The sequence below is a fragment of the Ursus americanus genome, chromosome 5, assembly GCF_024610735.1.
Source record: "Ursus americanus isolate L20-20 chromosome 5, mUrsAme1.1.p, whole genome shotgun sequence".
Classification (NCBI taxonomy): Eukaryota; Metazoa; Chordata; class Mammalia; order Carnivora; family Ursidae; genus Ursus; species Ursus americanus.
The window spans coordinates 3,425,767-3,452,890 of record NC_142131.1 but is presented as its reverse complement, the minus strand read 5'-3'; the positions used below and the strand labels follow the sequence as shown (position 1 = coordinate 3,452,890).

General features: G+C 42.6%; 1 long non-coding RNA gene across 1 annotated transcript in view; it reads right to left on the bottom strand.

Annotated features, from left to right (window-relative positions):
* Positions 1–25,425, bottom strand: part of LOC148110027 (uncharacterized) — an 89,916-nt gene extending 64,491 nt beyond the window's left edge. The window contains exon 1 of the long non-coding RNA XR_015724342.1: positions 25,248–25,425. This is a non-coding gene — a long non-coding RNA (uncharacterized LOC148110027). The remainder of the gene's footprint in view (positions 1–25,247) is intronic.
* Between the last annotated feature and the right edge of the window lie 1,699 nt (positions 25,426–27,124).

The window sequence follows — 27,124 nt, the reverse complement described above, 5'->3', positions numbered from 1 at the left end:
CTCAATTGATTCAGAAAAAGCATTTGACAAAATACAGCATCCTTTCCGGATTAAAACCCTTCAGAGGGTAGGGATAGAGGGTACATTCCTCAATTTCATAAAAATCATCTATAAAAAGCCTACAGCAAATATCATTCTCAATGGGAAAAAGGAACACGACAAGGATGCCCACTCTTGCCATTATTATTCAACATAGTACTAGAAGTCCTTCCAACAGCAATCAGACAACAAAAAGGGATAAAATGTATCCAAGTCGGCAAAGAAGAAGTCAAACTGTCTCTCTTCACAGATGACATGATACTCTATACGGAAAACCCAAAAGAATCCACCCCCAAACTACTAGAACTTACAGAGCAATTCAGTAATGTGGCAGGATACAAAATCAATGCTCAGAAATCAGTGCATATCTATACACGAACAATGAGACTGAAGAAAGAGAAATTAGGGAATCCATTCCATTTACAAAAGCACCAAAAATCATACATTATCTTGGAATTAACTTAACCAGAGATGTAAAGGACCTATATTCTAGAAACTACAAATCACTCTTGAAAGACATTGAAGAAGACACAAAAAATGGAAAAATATTCCATGCTCATGGATCGGAAGAATAAACATAGTTAAAATGTCTATGCTACCCAGAGCAATCTACACTTTCAATGCCATCCCGATCAAAATACCAATGACATTTTTCAAAGAACTGGAACAAAAGCCCTTAAATTTGTGTGGAATCAGAAAAGGCCCCGAATCGCCAAGGAATTGTTGAAAAGGAGAACAAATCTGGGGGCATCACATTGCCGGATTTCAAGCTATACTACAAAGCTGTGATCAAAGACAGCATGGTACTGGCACAAACAGACACATAGACCAATGGAACAGAATAGAGAACCCAGAAATGGACCCTCAGCTCTTTGGGCAACTAATCTTTGACAAAGCAGGGAAAAACATCCAGTGGAAAAAAGACAGTCTCTTCCATAAATGGTGCTGGGAAAATTGGACAGGTACATGCAAAAGAATGAACTTGACCACTCTCTCACACCATACATAAAGATAAACTCCAAATGGATGAAAGGCCTCGATGTGAGACAGGAATCCATCAAAATCATAGAGGAGAACATAGGCTGCAACCTTTTTGATATCGGCCACAGCAACTTTTTTCATGACACATCTCCAAAGGCATGAGAAACAAAAGAAAAAATGAACTTGTGGGACTTCTTCAAGATAAAGAGCTTCTGCACAGCCAAGGAAACAGTCAAAAAAACTAAGAGGCAGCCCACGGAATGGGAGAAGATATTTGCAAATGACACTACAGATAAAAGACTGGTATCCAAGATCTACAAAGAACTTCTCAAACTTAATACATGGGAATCAAATAATCAAATCAAAAAATGGGCAGAAGATATGAACAGACACTTTTCCAATGAAGACATACGAATGGCTAACAGACACATGAAAAAATGTTCAACAGCATTAGCCATCACGGAAATTCAAATCAAAACCACTTTGAGATACCACCTTACGCCAGTTAGAATGGCAAAAATTGACAAGGCAAGAAACAACAAATGTTGGAGAGGATGTGGAGAAAGGGGATCCCTCCTACATTGTTGGTGGGAATGCACGTTGGTACAGCCACTTTGGAAAACAGTGTGGAGGTCCCTTAAAAAGTTAAAAATTGAGCTACCCTATGATCCAGCCATTGCACTACTGGGTATTTACCCCAAAGATACAGACGTAGTGAAGAGAAGGGCCATATGTACCCCAATGTTCATAACAGCATTGTCCACAATAGCTAAATTGTGGAAGGAGCCAAGATGCCCTTCAACAGATGACTGGATTAAGAAGATGTGGTCCATATATACAATGGAATATTACTTGGCCATCAGAAAGAACGATTATACAACATTTGCAGCAACAAGGATGGGACTGGAGGAGATTATGCTAAGTGAAATAAGTCAACCAGAGAAAGACAATTGTCACATGGTTTTACTCATTTATGGAACATAAGAAATAGGAAGATTGGTTGAAGAAGGAAGGGAAGAATGAAGGGGGGTAAACAGAAGGGGGAATGAACCATGAGAGACTGTGGACTCTGGGAAACAAACTGAGGGCTTCAGAGGGGAGGAGTGTGGGGGATTGGGATAGGCCAGTGATGGGTATTAAGGAGGGCACGTATTGCACGGTGCACTGGTTGTTATATGCAAATAATGAATCATGGAACATTACATCAAAAACTAAGGATATACTGTATGGTGACTAACATAACATAATAAATTATTATAAAAAAATAAAAATAAAATAGAAATTAAAACAAAAAATGAAAATCAAAAAGGCAAATTGTGTTATAAATTTTTGTGTTGGAGTACTTTTCCATTATATCAATCAACCACAGAGATATTTTATTAAAGTTTCCTTACAAGAATAAACATTTATTGGTTTAATATTTCTACAGGGAAACAATGCCTATAATGTATTGTCTAAGCAGTGTCTCATATCTGTAGACAGCAGAGTTTTCCGCTGAAATTGGACAGCAGATCCATGGAATGGTGTGTTCTAGTTCTAAAATCTTTTTCGGGGAACCATCCCAAGACTTCTACCTATGTTAAAGACCACTATCTTTACATGGCAGGCCTTGGGGACAAAATAATTCCTTATTTTCTCTCAACAAACAACCAGGTTCAAAGTGCTGAGCATGACACATTGTTGACCCTTATTTCAGCACTCAGCCTATAATGCATTTAGCTGTCTTGGTCCAGGCAAATCGAAGTGAACAAAGGAGCCCATGAGAGAGTGCGCAGAGCACTGGGGAATTCTAAGCAGATGTCTCAGTTTGGATCGCTCCCAGGGAACGTTCTACATTTAGCTTTCCTTCCCACTTCCAAATCCCCTGCCCAAAAGTCTGGATTTGTGCCACCTGCTCCATCCCCCCAAATTTGTCCCCATTTCTACATTTATCCTTAAGCTGCCCATTGGCTGAGCTGCCATACAGCACCCTTCATTCCCTGGAAGAGATCAGATGCTTTACAAACACGGACTAGGACAGTACAAGCAGGGATGAAACCATGAAAATGGTACAATGACTGCAGGGCTGGCCAGCCAAAGGAGTGGGAAACTGGACAGTTGCTGGTGCTCCTACAAACTCAGGACTCTGTCCTAAGTGTGCCTGTCCCAGCTCACTGCCCTCTTCTAAAGTGTTAAGGTCCTGTTGTTGCAAAGTTTGCTCAATGGACATCTAATATGAGGAATTAAAAGAAAAACTACATTGAAATACCATTTCTTACCTATCAGATGGGCAAAATAATAAACTCAGAACATTTTAAAAAGCAGCAAAAATAAGCAATTCTAAAGTAGATAGGAAATTTTACAGGGCCTAGAATACCCAAAGCAATCCTATAGAAGAGGAACAAAGCAGGACTTACACCAAGGTGGTGGCACTGGCATAAGGATGGACGAACAAATAAACAAAACACAATGGAGCCCAGAAATTGACCCACAATTATGTTGTCAATTGGTCTTCAAGAAAGACAACAAAGTAATACAATGGGGTAAAATCCTGTGAACACATGGCCTTGAAATAAAGGATATGGGGGGAAAAAAGAACTTTGACCCCTACCTCAAATGATACTCAAAAATTAAGTTGAAATGATTCGTAAGTTGGAATGATTCATTCATTAGAGAAAAACAAGAGTTTGTGATTTGGGTTGGGAAAGGGATGGTCAAAAGTTTCTAAAAAAGAAAAAGCAATAACCTTAAAATTTTGATAATTGGATTTCATCAATATTGAAAACTTACACTCATCTGGGGCACCTGGGTGGCTCAGTTGTTAAGCATCTGCCTTCGGCTCAGGGCGTGGTCCCAGCATTCTGGGATCAAGCCCCACATCAGGCTCCTCTGCTGGGAGCCTGCTTCTTCCTCTCCCACTCCCCCCGCTTGTGTTCCCTCTCTCGCTGGCTGTCTCTATCTCTGTCGAATAAATAAAAACTCTTTAAAAAAAAAAAAAAGAAAAGAAAACTTATACTCATCAAAAAAGAAAATGAATAGGCAAGCCATAAACTGAGAGAAAATAATGACAAAATACTTATCTAACAAAGAACTTCCACAATTCAATAAAAGACAATCCAATTTTTAATGGGCAACCTATCTTTTTAAAATAAAAAATCCAATAACTTTAAATGGGCAAAAGAAACATAATTCCAAAAGAAGATATGTGATTTCAGTGAATAAGCACTAAAAAGGACACTCAACATCATTATTATCAGAGAAATGCAAAATTAAAGCCATAATTATTACTGCCACACATCCACCAGAAAACTAAAATTATAGACGGACCATACCGAGTGTTGACAAGGATTGGAAGCTATTGGAATTCTCATTTATTGCTGATGGGAGTGTAAAATGGTGCAACCACTTTAGAAAATGTCCAGCAATTTGTAATAAAAGTAAACACACATCTACCCTACAACTTGCCAATTCCACTGCTAAGTATTTGCCCATGAGAAATGTAAGCATGCATAATATCTTAACAAAAAATAGACTATTCCTAGCATGTTAATGGCCCTAAACTAGAAAAAGACCAGGTGTCCATCAATAGAGGAATGAATAAACTGTGGTGTCCAGGGTAAGACATCCCTCTACAGCAGGATCCTATTCAGCAGCAAAAAGGAGTGAATTACTGAACAACACTGCAACATGAATAAGTCACAGAAGCATTAGTTAAGTGAAAAAAACCTTATATAAAGTATATACTGTATGATTCCATTTGTGCAAACTTAGGCAAAACTGCTTTGTGGTGAGCGGAAAAAACAGAACAGTGACTGCCTCTGGGGTGGGAATAAGGATTGACTAAAAGGCATGTGAGAATATCAGTGGGAAATCATAATGTTCTCTATCTCGGTAGGGGTTTGGGCTTAACAGAAGCATCTGTTTGTTACAATCAGCAAATGTACACTTCAGGTTCAGATACTTCACTATTTGTAAATTTTACATCAAAAGAAAAAAGTACATATTGAACTCTAATGCTATTCATGCTGAACTACATAGGAATAAGTGGGATGATGTCTGTAATCTACTTTGAAATACATTTAAAAGAAGGATGAACTGATAGAAGAGTAGAGGGATGGAAAAATTAACAGGTGTGCGATAAAGCAATTGTGGGATTTAGGCGACGGGTATACAGTTGGTCTTCCAACTGTTAAAACATCATTCCACCTGGATTTGTCCAGTAAAATAACAACAACAAATCATCCAACTTTGCTGTTTGAAATTTATCATAACAGATGCTTTTGAAAAAGATGCAGAGCTGTGTATATAGTAAGTTCTCTTTTATTAGGAAGAAGTAAGACTATACATTCATCATTTGCTGATATTTGTCTAGAGAAACACTGGAAAGATAAATGGGGGGTAGACAGGAGCATGTCAGTGCATGCCTTTTAATACTGTTTTGCTCTTTGAATCGTGTAGATATATAAACTGTTCAAAACACTTGAATTTTTAAAAAGAAGACAGTTTGCCCATGGAATGAAAAAGGCTTAGGGAATCAAGCTGACCAGCCCTCCTACCCTCCCATGTTTGAAATCCATTCATTCTAAGGTCTTTGGGAGAAGAGAAAAGGCAGATGGTGGAGCTTCTTGGAAGTTTCCTTGACACTCTGCAATAGTGAGGATTCTGTCTTAGCTACACCTTCATCCTCCTTCCTGTCCCACGCACGCACTCACATACACTCACCCACACAGAGTTATGTACGAGTAACCCCGAGGAGCCATCTCCAGTGTGGTCTCCCTACTTCTGCACCTCACACACCTCAGTTCCTCTCCCCACTCTTGGCTCCCCTCCTCAGAGCAAGGTTTTTCCAACCAGGTACACAGGATGGCAATGGTGGGGAGCAAATATCTTTAAGAACTTGCCCCCCAAAACCACCTCATCCAGGTTCTCAGGCAAGGATCCTCCCTGAGAGGTGCCGCTGTGAAATGTGTCCAAGCTGAAGTGGTAACATGACCCTGGTGAAGGAAATCACCAGCTTTCCCAGAGTTTTCCTAACATTCAGCAACCTGGGACTGATACACGGTCCATCTGTATCCTGCAATATATTTTCCCACACCTTCCCCCGCCCCAGGAACAAGCACCTAGTCCAGCAGCTGCCAGAAAACACTGCCGTCGGGGCAACCACATTCCATGCAGGTGGCCCTATGTGCAGGGCCCTCTGGTATACCAGATGTCAGTGGCAAATCAGTGAGCCAGAGGAGTAAGGAATTTTGAGGATGACAGAATATTTGGAGAGATGAGATAGACAGCATTTTTCTCAGGTAGAGGAGTGCTTGTTAAGACTGATTACTTTGGGGAAAAGCTGGGGAAGGGCAAAGACATTGACCTTAGAGCTAAAAATGAGAGCAACGAACAGCAGCCAAGAAACCCCCCTGATTACGCTGCCTGTAAAGGAGAAACATCAGAGGAGAGGTGAAATTAGAGGAGTGAGTTTTAAGTGGTGGATGGGCTGTCTGTCTTCATCAGCTCACATCGCTAATGAAATCCGAATCTCCACAGAAAGCAGGAGGATAATACAGAAATAGAAAGAATGTCAAGAGGAAGCTGGCTAGAGAAACGAGTGTCCTGGGAGAGGTGAGACGTTTAAAATTAATCAGTTGAGCCTTGCAGGAACTATCTCTGATCTTCTGCTTCCCCTTCCTGGAGCTCAGCCCTGGCTCTGGGAGAGCCTGAGCCCCTGACAAGTAGATCTGGGGGAAAGAAATCGCTAGAAGGAAAGAAAGGAATGAAAGAACGTGAGCAAAAATTACCGGGGCTGCTCAGGAGAGCCTTTTACGCACAGCGCCAGGGGCGGCCTCAGGTACTGTGGGACAAGTTGCTCTCTGCACAGACTGCACAGTGTGGGGAGCACCTGGCACGGCCCCCGTATTTTTTTCCTTTCCGGCTCTCAGTCTGGGGGTTGCCTGTGGAGGGAACGCTATCTTCTAGGTGGGGCTGGGAAGGCCCAGGCTCTCTAGAAAGCCTGGGCAAGTCTCAGGGTGGCTTCCTCTCCTCACCCCTTGCCCCCACTGGGGAACTAGGAATGTTCGTGTTTGTACTAGAACAGAAGACCCATCTATTCTTGCTTCTGCCGGTGAAGACACTGTTCAGGGAGACTCAGCAAGCTTATAGACCCAGAGAGTAGTTATTTCTCCAGTTCCTGGTGGGCATGAGTACAGCCACAGGCTGTCCTTGGAGACAGCTAAGGGACCTTCCTGACAGTCTGAAAGAACCCTACTAGTCTTTCCAAGTAGAGTAGCTCCAGGCGAATTGTTATTGAGAGAAAGGTGTTCAACAGCTCTTCCCAGCCTTTGACTTTCTTGAACCCCTGAGCTCTAGAAGCCTGACATCTAGAATCTTCTCCCATTTTGGCAATGTCTTCTACAAGGGAAAGTCTGCTTTCAATTATTTTTGGCTCAACAAAAATGAGACAATGGGGTAAAAAGTATGTGAGCTTTGGGGGTGCCTGGGTAGCTCAGTCAGCATCTGACTCTTGATTTCGGCTCAGGTCATGATCTCAGGGTCATGGTATCAAGCCCTATACTGGGCTCTGTGTTCACCATGTAGTCTCCTTGAGATTCTTGCCCTCCCCTTTTTGCTGCCTCTCCCCCCCTCGCTCATGTGCGCTCGTGCTCTCTAAATAGATAAATAAATAAATAAATAAATAAATAAATAAATAAATAAATAAATAAATAAATAAAATCTTGGGGGAAGAAAAAGTATGTGAGCTTCAGCATCACACTGATCTGAGTTCAAATCCTGACTGTACCACACGCCATGAAGCACTGGGCAAACAACACAGCCTCTGAAAGCCTTGGGTCCCCCACCTGCAAAATAAAGATATTAATTCCCAATCTGCTGCCATGTACTTTAATTAGCAGCGATTTGTACACAGGTGCCTAATGTAGCACTTACCCCCAGAAGTGCTCCCCAAATGTTCCCTTTCCCCTTTGTCAACTTGATCCAGTGATCTCCACTTCAAATTCTTTAAAATAATGGTAACTTTCAGGGAAAGTCCTACCTACCCACAGCTGCATTGTTCTTCAAGTAGATTTATTTATTTATTTATTTTTTTAGTTTGAATGAGTTTGGGCAGACTTTATACTAAGTCTCTAGCACTCGTTTTCTTAAGCACCTTTACCTAACTACTCTAACCTGAGGGCACCTAACAAAGGTACCTTAGGCTCCTCCCTGCCTCTCAGTTGCTCATCTCAAATCTTGCTCTGTGGCCACGACAGCCTGTGTATCTGTGAGGCACTGGCCTTAGTAAAAGGCTGAGAGTTGTCCTTCAATATCTGTTATGGGCTGAATGTGTCTCCCTAAAATTCCTAAGTTAAAGTCTCAACCCCAGCACCTGAGAATGTGACTATATTTAGAAATAACGTCTTTAAAGAAACAATTACATTAGAATGGGTGAACCCTACACCAATATGACTGATGTCTTAATAACAGGAAGAGGAAACTTGGACATAGACATACATATGGGAGAATGCCATGTGAACATGAATAGACCACCTGCAAGCCAAGAAGAGTAGTCTCAGAAGGCGCTAACAATGCTGACATTTTGATCTCAGACTTCTAACTTCCAGAACTGCAAGAAAATAAATTTCTGTTGTCTAAGCCACCAGTCTGTGGTATTTTGTCATAGCAGCCCTAACAGACTCTTACAACATCCATTCTCTCCTTCTTCATTTTAGAAATAGAGTTTTGTCTTCGCTAAACATATGGCTGTCCAGCTAGACACGACATTTCTCAAGCTTCTCACAGTAAGATTCAGCCACGTGATGAAGTCTGAGCCAGTGGGATATAAGTGAAAGTGATGTGGCAACTTCCAGGTCACACCTTTCAGGCGAAAGCTTCTTGCATTCCATTTCCATTTGCCCCTTCCTGCTCACCAGGAGATGGCACAAGCAGAGCAGCTTCCTTGGACAAAGAGAGGGAAAACACAGCTGAGCTGCCCTCCAACGCTAGACCACCCTCCTCTGTACTCAGGGTGTTAGTACGTGAGAAGTACATTGCTACCTTATCTATGCCTCTCTGAGGTATTTTGGGCCTCTTCATTAAAGCAGCTTAGCCTGCCTTTGGGCTAATATGGCTGTTCTCCTCCAACACTCAGATCCTCTAGTTTCCAGGTTGCTTAGAAACATCTAGCTGTGGGACGCCTGGGTGGCTCAGTCGGTTGAGCGTCTGCCTTCAGCTCAGGTCATGATCCCAGGGGTTCTGGGATCGAGTCCTGCATCAGGCTCCTTGTTCAGCGGAGAGCCTACTTCTCTCTACCTGCTATTACCCTGCTTGTGTGCACTTGCTTTCTCTCTGACAAAAAAATAAATAAAATCTTAAAAAATAAATACCTGGCTGTGAGAAGAAAAGAAGCCACTAGTGCTGTGCTCTAAGTAAGACTCTCAGAAATCAGCTGAATGAAGACCTAGGATTTCAGGATCTTAGAGAGACCTCAGTTCCCCTCTGGTTTCCTTTCCCACCTAAGGGAGGTACAGAAATCTCCTCATCCATGTGGCTCACAAGTTCTTGTCCAGCCTCTGTTGGAATGTCTCCCTGAACACTGAGGCCACCTTTCACACAAGTATGAGAATGAGTGGGTGCAGGACCTCACCCATAGTCAGACAGTCCGTCCTGTGTGATCTGCAGTCAGCATCCTGTAACTTTGCCCTCCTGTTCTAGTCCCAGCCTCAAGAGAGAAAAGGAATTTATCCTTCAAGCACTACGAGATCGGGCCGCTGAACACAGGGGTACCCAAAGTCTCAGTGTCCTTAGTGTCACAGTTACTATACGCAGAGCCCCTAGATCAAAAGAAACGCCAGGCAATTCCATTTTATAAGTGGGATATTTATATTCTATAAAGCGAATATTTATATTCTAACAACTTGGTAGCTTGAAATAAAAACACACATAAAATATTTTGATTTTGTTCTTAAATAGCCACAACTTCCTACTAATGGGATGTATGCCTGTTGGGCACCGCACAGCTTCCCAAACCTGCAAGTCAGAATGGACTTACACAACCTTACTGCCTGTTCCGTGCTGATTTTTATTTAGTCCTTGCTTTTTATCGTGGTAACCACTGAAAATCCATCTTCACAAAGACACGATATCAAATCAAATACAATGTACATGTTCTGATGTTGACAGTAGAGTCCATGGAGCAAGCAACACACATGATACCCAAGAGATATTTCCCTCACAATTTAAAAATATCCTGTGGGGTTACCGTGAATTTCTATGGTACCTTGGGGTGCCTCCGTGCACAAACTGGGAACCACAGGCCTAGTCATAAGTATTTAGTTATTAAAAGTCTAGCTGGGTTCAAATGTAATCAGTTTCCACAGCTATAAAACTGGTAAAATGCAGGTATCTGCATGAGATGGGTCTTGTGAAGATTAAATGAAATTACACATTTTTAGATGTCTAGCACAGGATCTGACAAACAGAAGGTCTTTGTATCAGCTTTCTATTGCTGTATAGCAAATTACCACAAACTCAGAGACTTTCAACAATACATAATTATCATCTTACAATTTCTATTAGGAAATATAGCGTAGCTGGGTCACTTGCTTCAGGGCTTAACAGACTGCAGTCCAGGTGTTGACCAAGGCCACGGTCTCATCAAAGACTCAAATGGGGAAAAATTCACCTGTAAGCCCCCTCCCCAGGTTGATGGCAGAATTCATCTCCTCACAAGTATAGGACTGCTTTATTGCTGGCTGTGAGCCAGGGGCTGCTTTCAGCTCTCAGGCCACTCACAGTGCCCTACCATGTGACCCCCTCCACTGGCAGTTCACAACACAACAACAACACAACAGCTTGTTTCTCCAAGGCCAGCCGGCGAATTTCTCTTTCCAGGTTGAAGACAAGAGTCTCATGTAATGAAACATCATCACAGGAGTACATTTGCCATGTGATGTAATCTAATCACGGGAGTGACATCCCATCACTTTTGCCATATTCTGTTGAATTGAAGAAACTCACAGTTTCCAACACACTCAAGAGAAAGTTATTATAAAAGAGCATGACTCACTGAAGGTCACGTTAGGGTCTATCTGCCACGGCCTCGGAATTAGTATCATGTCCCCCTTCTATTCTCCAGGCTAACCATATGCCCACGTGCATCAATGGTAGCCTGTGTGGCAAGATTAGAATTCCTGGTTCGACCCTCTATGCAGATGTCAGAAGACACTTGCCTTGGGAGGAAATGGGTGGGGGACAATGCTGGCTTTGTCGTGTAGGGGAACAGGGTCCCATGAGGAGTGCTAGATGACACAGTGGAGGCACTTTCCATTTCTAGTTAATTCACTGATCCTTGCACTCATTTTTTTCGACAAATTTTTATTACTCTATGAACTGGGCCCTGGTCTGGACTTGAATAGGGACAAGAAGAAAGGAAATACGATCATGGTCTCTGCACACAGGATCCCAACCAGCCACAGTGGACCCAGATTCCACTGTTTGAATCCATTTGAATGATACCTTTAAGTATATTTCTCAGCCTTGGGGCCTTTTTGAGGTCTCAGAATTGCCACTCTCTGGGAAGAGCTATGGTCATCTATTCAATACAGATGTGGTCAACAGCCATTGGCCCTAGGGAGTGAGAGTCAAAAATCACAAAGGTGGGTTACACAGAAGAAAGAACAGGATTAGGTCAGGGAACTGGAGTTTCAGGACTCTGTCCCGTAGTATATTCCTGGAAATCTCCAGAGCTCAGTTTCTTCATATTTATGGGGAAGGGGTGGTCTGAACCAATGGATATCTAACTTTCCAGCACTAAAAATCCAATTTTATTATTCCCCCAACACATACACATTTTGAAAGATTAGGTCTATCTAAGTCAGCTACACATATTAAAAAACAGTTAATTGGTTATCTCATGAAATCAGCAGTGTTACACCAGGTCGGTATCATTTCAGTCAGACACTGAGAAGCCAATGTTTTTGGCAGACCTAGACAGCCAGGGAGTATACTACTGAGTGCAAGACATTTAGAAACTGTGAGAAGAGTTAAGACGGCGGAGGAGTAGGGGACCCCTTTTTCAGCCGGTCCTCTGAGTCGAGCTGGATAGGTACCAGACCATCCTGAACACCCACGGAATCAGCCTGAGACGCAGGGAGATACATCTGGATCTCTACAAATGAACATCTCCAGTGCTGAGTATTGAGGTACGAAGCGGGGAGCCGTGAAACCGCGAAACCGCGCACAGATATCGGAAGATAAACAGAAGGGGGAGGGAGCCGCCGCGTTCGGGCACCGGGAAGCGGTAGCCACTTGCACGGGGGAGTGGGCGGGGCTCGCAGACGGCACCCGCAAAACAGCAGACTGAGACCGTGAGCCGGGAGCGCGCCACCAGACTGAAATGGAGCTCCGGTGTGCTCACTGGAACCAGACTGAGACCAGGAGCTCCGGGAGCGCGCGGGGGCGGCTGGCAGCTGGTGGTGTTAGAAACACAAAGGACAAAGACGGGCTGGCCCTGGAAGTGAGGGCTGGGACGCCGGGTGTGGGGCGCACATCCAGGGATGCTGCAGGGTTGAGCAGCACCAACAGAAACAGAGTTAAAGTGGTCAGAACATCAGAGGAGAATGGTCTGTGATCCCTCTGTTCTGAGACAGAGGCTGAGATTCAGCCACTGCTGCTCTGACTCTTAGAAGAGGCACAGCAAACCGCCAGGGAAAGCCACCAGAGAACAAAAGCCTGGAAATACCGGCTCACAGTGTGCCCATTCCCATCCCCCCTCGCAGGGGACATGGAGACTCTACCCAAACAGGGTTGCCTGAGTATCGGCGTGGCAGGCCCCTCCCCCAGAAGGCAGGCTGAAAAATCAAGAAGCCCACATCCCTAAGATCCCTATAAAACAAGGGTGCATGGCCTGGGTCCCGGTCAATAATTTGGGCTCTGGACAACCCCACAACCTCTCCTCATCAGAATGACGGGAAGGAGAAGTCCCCCCCAGCAAAGAAAAGACAATGAGTCTGTGGCCTCTGCCACAGAACTAATGGATATGGATATAACCAAATTATCAGAAATGGAATTCAGAGTAACAATGGTCAAGATGATGTGTAGACTTGAAAAAAGTATTAACGAAAATGTTAATGAGAATATAGAATCTCTAAGGGCGGAAATGAGAGCAAATCTGGCAGAAATTAAAAATTCTATGAGCCAAATGCAGTCAAAACTAGAGGCTCTGACGGCCAGGGTGAATGAGGCAGAAGAACGTATTAGTGAATTGGAGGATAGGTTAGTAGAAGAGACAGCTAAAACAGAATCTGGACTCAAAAAAATCCACGCTCAGGAATGCAGGTTACGGGAGATTACTGACTCAGTGAAACGTTCCAATGTCAGAATCATCGGCATCCCCAAGGGGGTGGAGAAAAACAGAGGTCTAGAAGAGATATTTGAACAAATTGTAGCTGAAAACTTCCCTAATCTAGCAAGGGAAACAAACATTCATGTCCAAGAGGCAGAGAGGACCCCTCCCAAGCTCAACCACGACAAACCTACGCCACGTCACGTCATAGTGCATTTCGCAAATATTAGATCCAAGGATACAGTATTAAAAGCGGCCAGGGCAAAGAAATTTCTCATGTACCAAGGCAAAGGTATCAGAATTACGTCAGACCTGTCTACACAGACCTGGAATGAGAGAAAGGATTGGGGGAGCATTTTTAAAGCTCTTTCAGAGAAAAACATGCAGCCAAGGATCCTCTATCCAGCAAGGCTGTCATTCAGAATTGATGGAGAAATAAAGACCTTCCAGAATCGCCAGTCATTGACCAATTTCATAACCACGAAACCAGCCCTACAGGAGATATTAAGGCAGGTTCTATAAAAGTAAAATGGCCCCAAGAGTGATACAGAACAGAAAGTCACAATCTATAGAAACAAAGAATTTACTGGCAACATGGCATCATTAAAATCATATCTCTCAATAATCAGTCTCAATGTAAATGGCCTAAATGCTCCCATAAAATAATACAGGGTTGCAGACTGGATAAAAAGACATGACCCATCCATTTGCTGTCTACAAGAGACTCATTTTGAACCTAAAGATACATTCAGACTGAAAGTGAAGGGATGGAGAACCATTTTTCACGCCAATGGACCTCAAAAGAAAGCTGGGGTAGCAATTCTCATATCAGACAGATTGGATTTTAAACTAAAGACTATAGTTGGAGACACAGAAGGGGACTGTATTATTCTTAAAGGATGTATCCAACAAGTGGATATGACAATTATAAATATATATGCCCCTAACAGGGGAGCAGCAAGATACACAAGCCAACTCTTAACCACAATAAAGAGACATATAGATAAAAACACATTAATAGTAGGGGACCTCAACACTCCACTATCAGAAATAGAACACCCATGCAAAAAATTGACAAAGAAACAAGGGCTTTGAATGCCATACTCGACAAGTTGGACCTCATAGATATATATAGAACACTACACCCCAGAACCAAAGAATACTCATTCTATTCTAATGCCCATGGAACATTCTCAAGAATAGACCATGTTCTGGGTCACAATACAGGTCTCAACCGATACCAAAAGACTGAAATTATTCCCTGCATATTCTCAGACCACAACGCTCTGAAATTGAAACTCAACCACAAGGAAAAATTTGGAAGAAACTCAAAACACTTGGAGACTAAGAACCATCCTGTTCAAGAATGATTCGATAAACCAGGAAATCAAAAATCAATTTAAACAATTTATGGAGACCAACGAGAATGAAAACACAATGGTCCAAAACCTATGGGACACTGCAAAGGCAGTCCTAAGGGGGAAATACATAGCCATCCAAGCCTCACTCAAAAGAATAGAAAAATCTAAAATGCAGTTGTTTTTGTTTTTGTTTTTGTTTTTATTTATTTATTTGACAGAGACAGCCAGTGAGAGAGAGAACACAAGCAGGGGGAGTGGGAGAGGAAGAAGCAGGCTCCTAGCAGAGGAGCCTGATGTGGGGCTTGATCCCAGAACGCTGGGATCACGCCCTGAGCCGAAGGCAGACGCTTAACGACTGCGCCACCCAGGCACCCCTAAAATGCAGTTTTTATACTCTAACCTCAAGAAGCTGGAACAGCAACAGAGGGACAGGCCTAATCCACGCATGAGGAAGCAGCTGACCAAGATTAGAGCAGAAATCAATGAATTAGAAACCAGGAGTACAGTAGAGCAGATCAACAGAACTAGAAGCTGGTTCTTTGAGAGAATCAATAAAATTGGCAGACCACTGGCAAGACTTATCCAAAAGAATAGAGAAAGGGCCCAAATTAATAAAATTATGAATAAAAAAGGAGAGGTCACATCCAACACCAATGAAATTGGAAGGATTATTAGAAACTTTTATCAACAGCTTTATGCCAATAAATTAAGCAATCTGGAAGAGATGGAGGCCTTCCTGGAAACCTATCAACTACCAAGACTGAAACAGGAAGAAATTGATTTTTTAAATAGGCCAATTAATTATGAAGAGATTGAGTCAGTGATAAACAACCTTCCAAATAACAAAACTCCAGGCCCGGACGGTTTTCCTGGGGAATTCTACCAAACATTCAAAGAAGAAATAATACCTGTTCTCCTAAAGCTATTTCAAAAAATAGAAACAGAAGGAAAGCTATCAAACTCATTCTATAAGGCCAATATTACCTTGATCCCCAAACCAGGCAAAGACCCCCTCAAAAAGGAGAATTACAGACCGATCTCCCTAATGAATATGGACGCCAAAATCCTCAACAAGATACTTGCTAATAGAATCCAACAGTACATTAAAAGGATTATCTATCATGATCAAGTGGGATTCATACCTGGGATGCAAGCGTGGTTCAATATTCGCAAATCAATCAGCGTGATACATCATATCAATAAGAAAAGACTCACGAACCATATGATCCTCTCAATCAATGCCGAAAAAGCATTTAACAAAATACATCATCCTTTCCTGATTAAAACCCTTCAGAGTGTAGGAATAGAAGGTACATTTCTCAATCTCATAAAAGCCATCTATGAAAAGCCTACTGCAAATATTATTCTCAATGGAGAAAAGCTGGAAGCCCTTCCCTTAAGATCAGGAACTCGACAAGGATGCCCACTCTCGCCACTATTATTCAACATGGTACTAGAAGTCCTTGCAACAGCAATCAGACGACAAAAAGGGATCAAAGGTATTCAAATAGGCAAAGAAGAAGTCAAAATGTCTCTCTTCGCAGATGACATGATACTCTATCTGGAAAACCCAAAAGAAGCCACTCCCAAACTATTAGAAGTTATAGAGCAATTCAGTAACGTGGCGGGATACAAAATCAATGCTCAGAAATCAGTTGCATTTCTATACGTGAATAACGAGACCGAAGAAAGAGAAATTAGGGAATCCATCCCATTTACAATAGCACCAAAAGCCATACGTTACCTTGGAATTAACTTAACCAGAGACGTAAAGGACCTATATTCTAGAAACTATAAATCGCTCTTGAAAGACACTGAGGAAGACACAAAAAGATGGAAAAATATTCCATGCTCATGGATCGGAAGAATTAACATAGTTAAATTGTCCATGCTACCCAGAGCAATCTACACTTTCAATGCTATCCCGATCAAAATACTGATGACAGTTTTTAAAAAACTGGAACAAATAGTCCTTAAATTTGTATGGAACCAGAAAAGGCCCCGAATTGCCAAGGAACTATTGAAAAGGAAAAACAAAGCTGGGGGCATCACAATGCCGGATTTGAGCTGTACCACAAAGCTGTGATCACAAAGACAGCATGGTACTGGGACAAAATCAGACACATAGACCAATGGAACAGAATAAAGAACCCAGAACTGGACCCTCGGCTCTTTGGGCAACTAATCTTTGATAAAGCAGGAAAAAACATCCGGTGGAAAAAAGACAGTCTCTTCAATAAATGGTGCTGGGAAAATTGGACAGCTACATGCAAAAGAATGAAACTTGACCACTCTCTCACACCATACACAGAGATAAACTCCAAATGGTTGAAAGACCTTGATGTGAGACAGGAATCCATCAAAATCCTAGAGGAGAGCATAGGCAGCAACCTCTACAACATCGGCCAAAGCAACCTTTTTCATGACACATCTCCAAAGCAAGAGAAACAAAAGATAAAATTAACTTGTGGGACTTCATCAAGATAAAAACCTTCTGCACAGCCACGGAAACAGTCAAAAAACTAAGAGGCAGCCCATGGAATGGGAGAAGATATTTGCAAATGATGCTACAGATAAAAGACTGGTATCCAAGATCTACAAAGAACTTCTCAAACTCAATACGTGAGAAACAAATAAACAAATCATAAAATGGGCAGAAGATAAGAACAGAAACTTTTCCAATGATGACATACAAATGGCTAACAGACACATGAAAAAATGTTCAAAATCATTAGCCATCAGGGAAATTCAAATCAAAACCACTTTGAGATACCACCTTATGCCAGTTAGAATGGCAAAAATGGACAAGGCAAGAAACAACAATTGCTGGAGAAGATGTGGAGAAAGGGGATCCCTCTTATACTGTTGGTGGGAATGCACGTTGGTACAGCCCCTCTGGAAAACAGTGTGGATCCCTTAAAAAGTTAAAAATTGAGCTACCCTATGACCCAGCCATTGCACTACTGAGTATTTACCCCAAAGATAAAGACATAGTGAAGAGAAGGGCCATATGCACCCCAATGTTCATAGCAGCATTGTCCACAATAGCCAAATCGTGGAAGGAACTGAGATGCCCTTCAACAGATGAGTGGATTAAGAAGTTATGGTCCATATATACAATGGAATATTACTCAGTTATCAGAAAGAACGAGTTCTCAACATTTGCTGCAACATGGACGGCACCGGAGGAGATAATGCTAAGTGAAATAAGTCAAGCAGAGAAAGACAATTATCATATGATTTCTCTCATCTATGGAACATAAGAACTAGGATGATCGGTAGGGGAAGAAAGGGATAAAGAAAGGGGGGGGTAATCAGAAGGGGGAATAAGCATGAGAGACTATGGACTATGAGAAACAAACTGAGGGCTTCAGAGGGGAGGGGGTGGGGGAATGGGATAGACTGGTGATGGGTAGTAAGGAGGGCACGTATTGCATGGCGCACTGGGTGTTTTACGCAACTAATGAATCATCGAACTTTACATCAGAAACCAGGGATGTACTGTATGGTGACTAACATAATATAATAAAAAAAATTAAAATAAAAAAAAAAGACACTCAGAAACTGATAAATGCTCATGGCACCCAACACTAATGCTGAGGCCCTTCACACATACAGGCGCCTGGCCTATCCAATATTTCCTCATAGTGGTATGTGAGCCCCCAGGTAATCCTAGAGATGACTTAGGTGTTATATCATTTTTATAGGTATGCATTTATTTTAATATGCAGTAATAAAAAGTTATAACTAGCCCATCAAACCAATGAGATATCTATTAAACTGCATGAAAAAACTTGAGAATAAGTAAGTACAATCCATGTGCTACACAACTATGGTAAATACGGGAGGGCCATATGCAAATGACCAGCATTTGATAAACCTTTGTTTCCCTCTCCCTGCATTCTGTGAGGCTGCTTGAATGTATTTCCTTTCTGGCCAACCCCCACACACCACTCCAATTCCTCTTGGCTCTACAAAGAATAGGGCTCTTAGACACACTGGGAAAATGGTGCTCAGATCAGCCAAACTGGCTAACCAGCTATTTGATTTCTATGTTTTGAACTGCTGATCAGCTATTTTAACAAGAGCCCTAGCTTTCTCATCCCTATAATTTGCTGTCAAGTATCAGACTGCAAATCAAAACATGACAATGGTCAGGGATATTTTGCCTTGAGATTTAAAAAATAATATTTTTCTCACTAAGGATCAAACACAGGCTGTTTCACTCAGAAACACATCAAGCGCTGCACCTATGTGTTGCCTTGACGCTACTCCTGACCTTCTTCTTGTTGACACATTAGGATGCCTGCTTTAAAAATCTTTCTTTTTATTCCTCAGCATTTTTCCTGGCAAGAAGTTGACAGTGAAAAAGTGCATAATAAGCCTAGAGCCTTGACACTGGTGATTACCAGGAGACTAAAAGGGATCTCTGTCTGTCTGTCTTTGTCCGCAGGCCCCCCTTCCCAGCTCAGCACTGTGGACAGAGAACCATGCCACACTTTCTTGATTTATTTGTACTCGCTATATTCCTCAGAAGTACATTTTTCAAAGAGAGGAAATTGGCATCTTTATATCTTTTATGGATAGGATACCTTCTTCCTATCTTTAATAGTTTGGAAATTCTTTTTAGAAACCCAGATGAGGAGGAAAAGAATAAATCTTGGTTTCGGCCTTGGAGTTCCCTTAAAGAGGAAGCAAGAATGAAGGCCTCACACCAAGGTTGAGAGAGCAACAGTACCATTTCATGTGTCCAGAAGGATGGTGCTACATCACTGTCCTATCCACCCTTTCATGAGGCAGGAGGTAAGGGAGAAGGGAGTCATCCCAAACTCAGCTTCAGTGCAGGAATTAAGGGATGAGGGAGATTTGTCTTGTACAAAGGCAAATGCACTGATAATGGCTTGTTGGATGGTGGCAATTAACATCTGCTTATTTATTACAAAGTAAAATATGCTTCTAGTTTGAAGAAAATAGAATGGCTAGTAGGAACGCCATCTGATTTATTTCTCTGAAAGATTTTGAACACTTTTACCTCTTCCATTGGTGAATGGCATGCTGGAACCTTCCCCCACCCTCTTTTCTCCTCCTCTCCTCTGCCCTTTTAGAATCTGCTTCCAGTCTGCCCAAATTCTAAGCTCCTTATAGCATCCCTGGCTTCCATTATATGTCTCTCTTCTGATGTGACTCAGCTCTTGGACTTACTGCTCCTTCCTGGCCTATGGTTTCCACATCCCTCAGGATGCTCAGAAGCCCAGCAAAGGGAGACAGCACAACTCACAGTGGAAATATTCTGTAAGTCCTGGGAGGAGGGAGAATATAGGAATTAGAGGAGGAGGTGGTCAACACATTCTTTTCTTGGGAGACTGTTCTTTAATTTTTATCCCTGTTGGAATTTGGGGGAACACAGTCACCTTATGAACATATTTTAAGCTCTGTTATGCCAGTCATGACAATAACAGCAACTGTAATATTTCACATCAGTACAGCTTGAGTTACATTTCAAGGACCTTCCCTACCTACTGTCTCATACATCCCCAATGCAATTCTAGCAGAGGATACTCTCGAAGACCTGCCTTGATTAAACATCTTCAAGGAGGTGGTGTACACTAACAGAATTCACAAGAATCTCCCGATGTTCATGGCCACAAAGTGGAGCAATGCCTTCGAATCACTAGCTCACAGATGCCAAAAGGGGTTTAGGAGGGTGAAAGGGAGGGGACCATAAAAGTTTATGGGACAATCTTGACAGTGAAAAGGGATGCTCTTAATAATTCATCTGGGACCACAGGACCATCCTAGGCAAACTAGAAGGTATAGTCACAATTCTAAGATGCAGGGGCCCTGCTAGACTTTGCCTCCTCACCTACCCCATTCAGAGCCCTTTCCCTGCAACAAATTAACTTTGTGATGTTGAACTTACACAAACTGAGATTTATTTAGGATGCATGCAGAACACTAGGGATGGAGAAGGGTAGACTTCCAGAAAATATATCTAAAGGGCATACAGGGGAAGAAAAAAAGTATTGCTCATCAGATTGAACTATATGGGAAGGTACTGGCAATGTAATTCAGAGCAAGATAGGGGACTCTGCTGAAACAGAAGAATATTTCACAATAAACCACTCCCTTTCATTATCTTGTCAGCCCAAGGGCAGCCATCTTGGGCTACTTTATCTAGTTGATTATAAAGGTAGTAGGCTGCTTATAGGACTCTCAATAAAGCCAGCTGCTGGGTATTAGGGGGAGCAAAATAGGTGAAGATATTAGCCTAGCACATGAGAAAGAAAGCTTCCCCCGTTGTGGAGTCACATGTAAGTGATGACATTCCTCCAAATTTGGGTTACCTGTGTGTGGCAGGGGTCACAGTTCAAACAAAAACTACACTCCTGCAGAATCTGGCATCAGCTCTAGTTTAAACTGTATCCTGGAGGATTCAGGCCTACCTGGGGATAATTAGAAGACTATTGGGGCAACCTTCTGGAAGCTCTAGTTGGATAAATTGAGGAGTCAAGTTAGTAAGGAAGGAGGGAATGTTTCAGGCACACAGAGTCTGTCACTCAAATGGTCCCCAACTAATACAGTCCATCTAGAGAGGACAATTTAGATGGCTATATCTCTTTTTAAAATACCAACCTAAAGCCAGAACTACCCAAATACCAAACCCCAGGCAAGGCTGTCACAATAAAGAAAATTACAACCAATAACCCTGATGAACAAAGTTGCAAAAATCCTCAACAAAATATTAGGAAATCAAATTCAACAATTCATCAAAAGGATCATACACCATGATCAAGTGGGATTTATTCCAGGAATGCAAGGATGGTTCAACATCTGCAAATCAATCAATGTGATACACCACATTAATAAAAGATAAAAATTATATGATCATCTCAATAGATGCAGGAGTAGTTGACAAAATTCAACATCCATTGACAAAAGTGGGTAAAGAGGGAACGTACCTTAACATAATAAAGGTCACCCAGGACAGGCCTACAGCTAACATCATAATCAATGATGAAAAGCTTGAAAGCTTTTCCTCTAAGATCAGGAATAAAACAAGGATGTACATTCTTACCACTTTATTCAACATATTATTGGAAGTCTTAGCCAGAGCAATTAGGCAAGACAAAGAAATAAAAGACATCCAAGTCAGAAAGGAAGAAATAAAATTATCACTCTTTGCAGATGACAGTATATCATATACAGAAAACCCCAAAAACTCCACCAAAAAACTGGTAGAACTAATTGGAGAATTCATTAAGGTTGCAGAATACAAATCAATATACAGAAATCTGTTGCATTTCTAACTATCAGAAGAGAAATTAAGAAAACAATCCCATTTACAATTGCATCAAAAATAATACATAGGAATAAAAATAACCAAGGAGGTGAAAGATGTATACATTGAAACTATAAGACACTGATGAAAGAAACTGAAGACGATACAAATAAATGGGAAGGTATGCCATACTCATGGATTGGAAGAAGTAATATTGTTAAAATGTCCATAGGTCCTAAAGCAATCTACAGGTTCAATGCAATCCCTATCAAAATCCCAAAAGCATTTTTCACAGAAATCGAACTAACAATCCTAAAGTTTGTATGAAACCACAAAAAATCCATAATAACCAAACAATCTTGAGAAAGGAGAACAATGCTGGAGGCATCATGCTCCCTGATTTCAAACTCTATTACAAAGCTATAGTTTAGTAACCAAAACTGTGTAAGATTGGCATAAAAAAAAGACACATAAATCAGTGAAACAGAAGAGAGAACCCAGAAATAAACCCACACAAATATGGTCAATTAGTTTATGACAAAGGAGCCAAGAATTTACAATGGGGAATGGACAGTCTCTTCAACAAATGGTGCTGGAAAAATTGGACAGCCACATGTAAAAGAATGAAACTGGACCCCTATCTTACAGCATACACCAAAATTAACCCAAAGTGGATTAAAGACTTGAATATAAGACCAGAAACCATAAAACTCCTAGAAGAAAACATAGGCAGTAAGCCACTATACACCCAACTTAGTGACAATTACTTTGGATTTGACACCAAAAACAAAGGTAACAAAAGAAAAACTCAAAGTTGACAAAAGAAAAACAAAAGAACACATGGGACTACATCAAACTAAAAAGCCTCTGTATAGCAAAGGAAACCATCAACAAAATGAAAAGGCAACCTAACAAATGGGAGAAAATATTTGCAAATCATTTCTGATAAGGGGTTAATATCCAAAATATATAAAGAATTCATACAACTCGATAGCAAAGAAAACAATCCAATTTTTAAAATGGGCAGAGGATCTGAACATTTTTCCAAAGATGACATACAAATGGCCCACAGGTACATGAAAAGATGCTCAACATCACTAATCATTAGGGAATTGCAAATCAAAGTAATGAGATATCACCTCACACTATTAGAATATATCACCAAGAAGATAAGAAATAACAAGTGTTGGCAAGGATTTGGAGAAAAGGGAATGCTTACGGTTGGCTGCAATGTAAACTGTTGTAGCCACTATGGAAAACAGAATGAAGGTTCCTCAAAAATTTAAAAACAGAACTATCATATGATCCAGCAATTCCACTTCTGGTATTTATTAAAAGAAAATAAAATACTAATTCTAAAAGATATCTGCACTGCCATGTTCACTGCAGCATGATTTACAATATCCAAGATATGGAAACAATCTAAGTTTCCACTGATGGATGAATAAAGAAATTTTAAAAATAAATGAAATCTTGACATCTGCAACAACATGGGTGAAATTTGAGGGCATTATGCTAAGTAAAGTAAGTGACACAGAATGACCAATACTGCACGATCTCACTTATATGTGGAATTTAAAACAAAAGCGCACACACACACACACACACACACACACACAGCAAAGAGTCAAACTGATATACAGAGAACAGATTGGTGGTTGCCAGCATGGGGAAGGGGGGAGAAATGGGTGAAAAGGAGTCCAAGGTACAAATTTCCAGTTACAAAATAAATCCTGGGAATGTAAAGTACAGCATGGTGACTACAGTTCACAGAACTATATTGCGTATTTGAAAGTTCCTAAGAGAGTAGATCTTAAGAGTCCTTAAAAAAATGTGTTAACTATGTAGTGTCAGATGTTAACTAGACTTATCGTGGTAATCATTTTGCAAAATATAAAAATATCCAATCATTATGTGGTACACCTGAAACTAATATGTTATATGTCAATTATACTTCAAAAAACAAAACAAAACAAAAAACCGACCAAGCAACAAAGTTAATCACTCGCAGCAGCAGCAGTAGGCAGAGTAACGTCTTGCACCTGTTCTCCAAATCCCAATCCCCACAGAGCAAAATGATTAGGTCCAAGTGTTGCCTGCACATGCAGTGGGGTGGGTTATAGAAAGGGGGCCCTGAGATTAGGAAATCCCCATCTCATACAAGAGTGTCTGAAAACCCTGCCCATTCTCCTTTCCAGGGAGAACCATTATCTTTATTACCCTGGAATGTAAATCTGTTCTGGGGAGGGGAAAAAGATACCACAATCTTTTAAAATATGTGATGAGGGGCGCCTGGGTGGCACAGCGGTTAAGCGTCTGCCTTCGGCTCAGGGCGTGATCCCGGCGTTATGGTATCGAGCCCCACATCAGGCTCCTCCGCTACGAGCCTGCTTCTTCCTCTCCCACTCCCCCTGCTTGTGTTCCCTCTCTCACTGGCTGTCTCTATCTCTGTCAAATAAATAAATAAAATCTTAAATAAATAAAATAAAATCTGTGATGAAAGAGGCATTCCTATCTTTCCAAGGCCGCCTGCTTATACAAACGCTCTCCAAAACATAGTCTGAATTGACTATCAATGCCTAGGCATCTAGAAATTTAAGAGATTGGTGGAGAATCGTTTCCCAATATGTATGCCAACACTGATGAATTTGCGTCTGGCGGAGAAGGTAGCTAAAAAAGTTACTAACTGATGGACTTAATCTTTTTTCAGCAAAGTACCAAGTAAGATTATTCACAAAGAAAGGGTGCTGCAGTTGGGGAGGGTTTTTTTGTCTTGTTGTGTTTTTTAAGGCAATGGAGAATGGAAAAGTACTGGAGGACAGTGGGAGAGGGAGCTAAGATCCAAAGAAGGCTTCTCCGGCATCAGGGATCCACCTAAGGTTGAGACGGTGAATGTGGTGGCCCAGCAAAGACCTCACGCTGGAAGGTGGCTAAAGGCGCAGGGCGCTGCGGAGCCAGCACAGTGGGCTCCGAGAGAGGTGAGGGCAGAGGCTGGAGGGGCTGAATGATGGACCAGAGACCGAGGCAGGATTCCCTAACCCTTTGCAGCTGGTGGCACGCGGGGTAAATGGAGTCAACTTGCAGTGGGAAGCCCCCACCTGGGATGGCTCCCGGTGGAGCAACCGGGCACGGCGGAAGGACGCTCAGAGCTACAGAAGGAAATCAAGCTGGAGGGGAGTTCATAACTGGGAAGATACCCAAGGTCAACACAAGGCTGATATTAGGAGTGAGGGACGGAGACAGCTGGAAGGGCTTAAGTCTATCCGCAGAGTAGCAGTACCTCAACAGTCGTGAGTCTTCTGCAGCGTAAACAGGCTCTCCGTTCGCGGGCAATTCCACACGGAGCATGGCCCCACGTTCCCCTCGCTCAGTCTCAAAGGCACCGGCAGGCCTAGAGGGCTGTGAGCTCTGCTTCGCGTCTGCGTCAGCTCAGCTCGCGGCCGCACCAGGCTCCTCTCCTCCGCGAACGCCCTCCCTCCCTCCCCAGGTGCCTCCAGCTTCTGGGCGTTTCGGCCCCTGGCCTCCGGGAGGGTGGGGCTGCGGGGCTCCCGCCCACTTCCACCAGCGCCCACCACACAGTCGCTCTCCTTGGGGCTCATTCTCCACCTGGGCTCGGAGCTGGGAAGTAGGGGCCTTGCTTTTCACACATTTTTAAATTTCTCGATTACCTTCAGGGCCTAGGCTCTTGAAACTTTCAAGTTCCTTTTTTGCGTTTCTGCCATAAGAACCCATCTCCGTGGACGACTCCCAAGGGGTTCCGGGGCTGTCCGTGGGGGAGGGGCGGGCGTAACAGGAACTACGGGGAGGGGGAGACTCATCCAGCAATAGTTTATTTTTATTTTTCTTTCATCTCACTACAGTGTTCAGCCCACACGGCACAAGGCCCGGCATCGAGCAGCCACGGTCACTCTAGAGCGCTTCTCCCCAGTCCCCTTTCATCGGCCTTTCTTTCCGGATTCAACATTGTCTGGGCCTCCGCAGCTGTCTTCCCTCCCTCCTCCTCCTTTCCCGTCCTGCCCTGCCTGGGCCTCTCCAGGGGGCGCTGCACAGGAAGCTTCCAGAAGAATACAGAGCCGCTGGGAAGTGCTTCTGTCCTTCAGGCCCCCGTGTTGCCACCAGCTACTCTGACTTGACCATCCATCTTGTATAATTACCACTAAATTCGAGGCTCAAGTTCTTATGTGGCCCCCTGAATAAATCCAAACAAATCCCTGAGGAAAAATACGGAACCCAAGATGAACCAAACCGGGTTTGCCTTTGCTGTGTGCATCAGCTTGTTAATGTCATGTAGCTTCTTTGGTATGAGTGATCCCAGTCACAGCCCAGTTGTTAGCTGGAGAACAAAACTCTGCTCAGGCCCTGAAGTCTCACCCAGGGGGAGGCCCGGGGCTGCTCTGGCTAGAACACCGCTTCCTGAAGACCTCATTTGTGAATCCAATATTTCCTCTGTAGAATTCTCCATCACTTCTGAAATGCTGAGGCCTGAATTTTGTCTATGGCACAGGTTTGAAGTCTGAGACTAAATTAAATTCTTTGGAAATTATTATTCCAAGATTGTGTTATATTCAGCAAATCTTACAACTCAGCCTTTAAACCTAGTATGGTTTCCTAGCCAATGAACTCGTCAAAGAAGCAGCATTTAGCCAAGAAGAAATGGGAGTAGGAAGGTAGCAAAAGTCTGAACGTGAACCTCCGTAGGAGAGAGCACATGACACCACCCCCGAGACACTGATGTGGCAAGGTAGAAGGAAGGGAGCCGCACGTTTATAGAGAGCTTTACAGTTTGTAAAGGGCTTTCCCTTATGTCACAGCATTTGTTTTAAGGGTTTACTCTGGCGGTAGCACAGAGTTTCCGTGTTCTAGAAAGAAGGCTGAGCTGGGGCCAGAGCCTGGGGTCATCTCTTAGCTGTGTCACTGATTAGTTACTAACGAGAGCAGAGATCCTGGGTCCTCAACCCCTCTCCCGAGAGGTCGCGTAATGATAAACTGTCCCTCTCCCAACTTGTTTGTTGCATGTGAGGAAGCTGGGTTGTGCCCCCCTTGAAGATTTCTGTGAGGACCCCTTGTATTCCTCAGAAGAGATCTGTCAGCCACCAGGTTGGACCTTTTCCAAAGCCAAAGTGTGAGGGTCAGTGAGCTCCTCTACCTGCCTGCCTG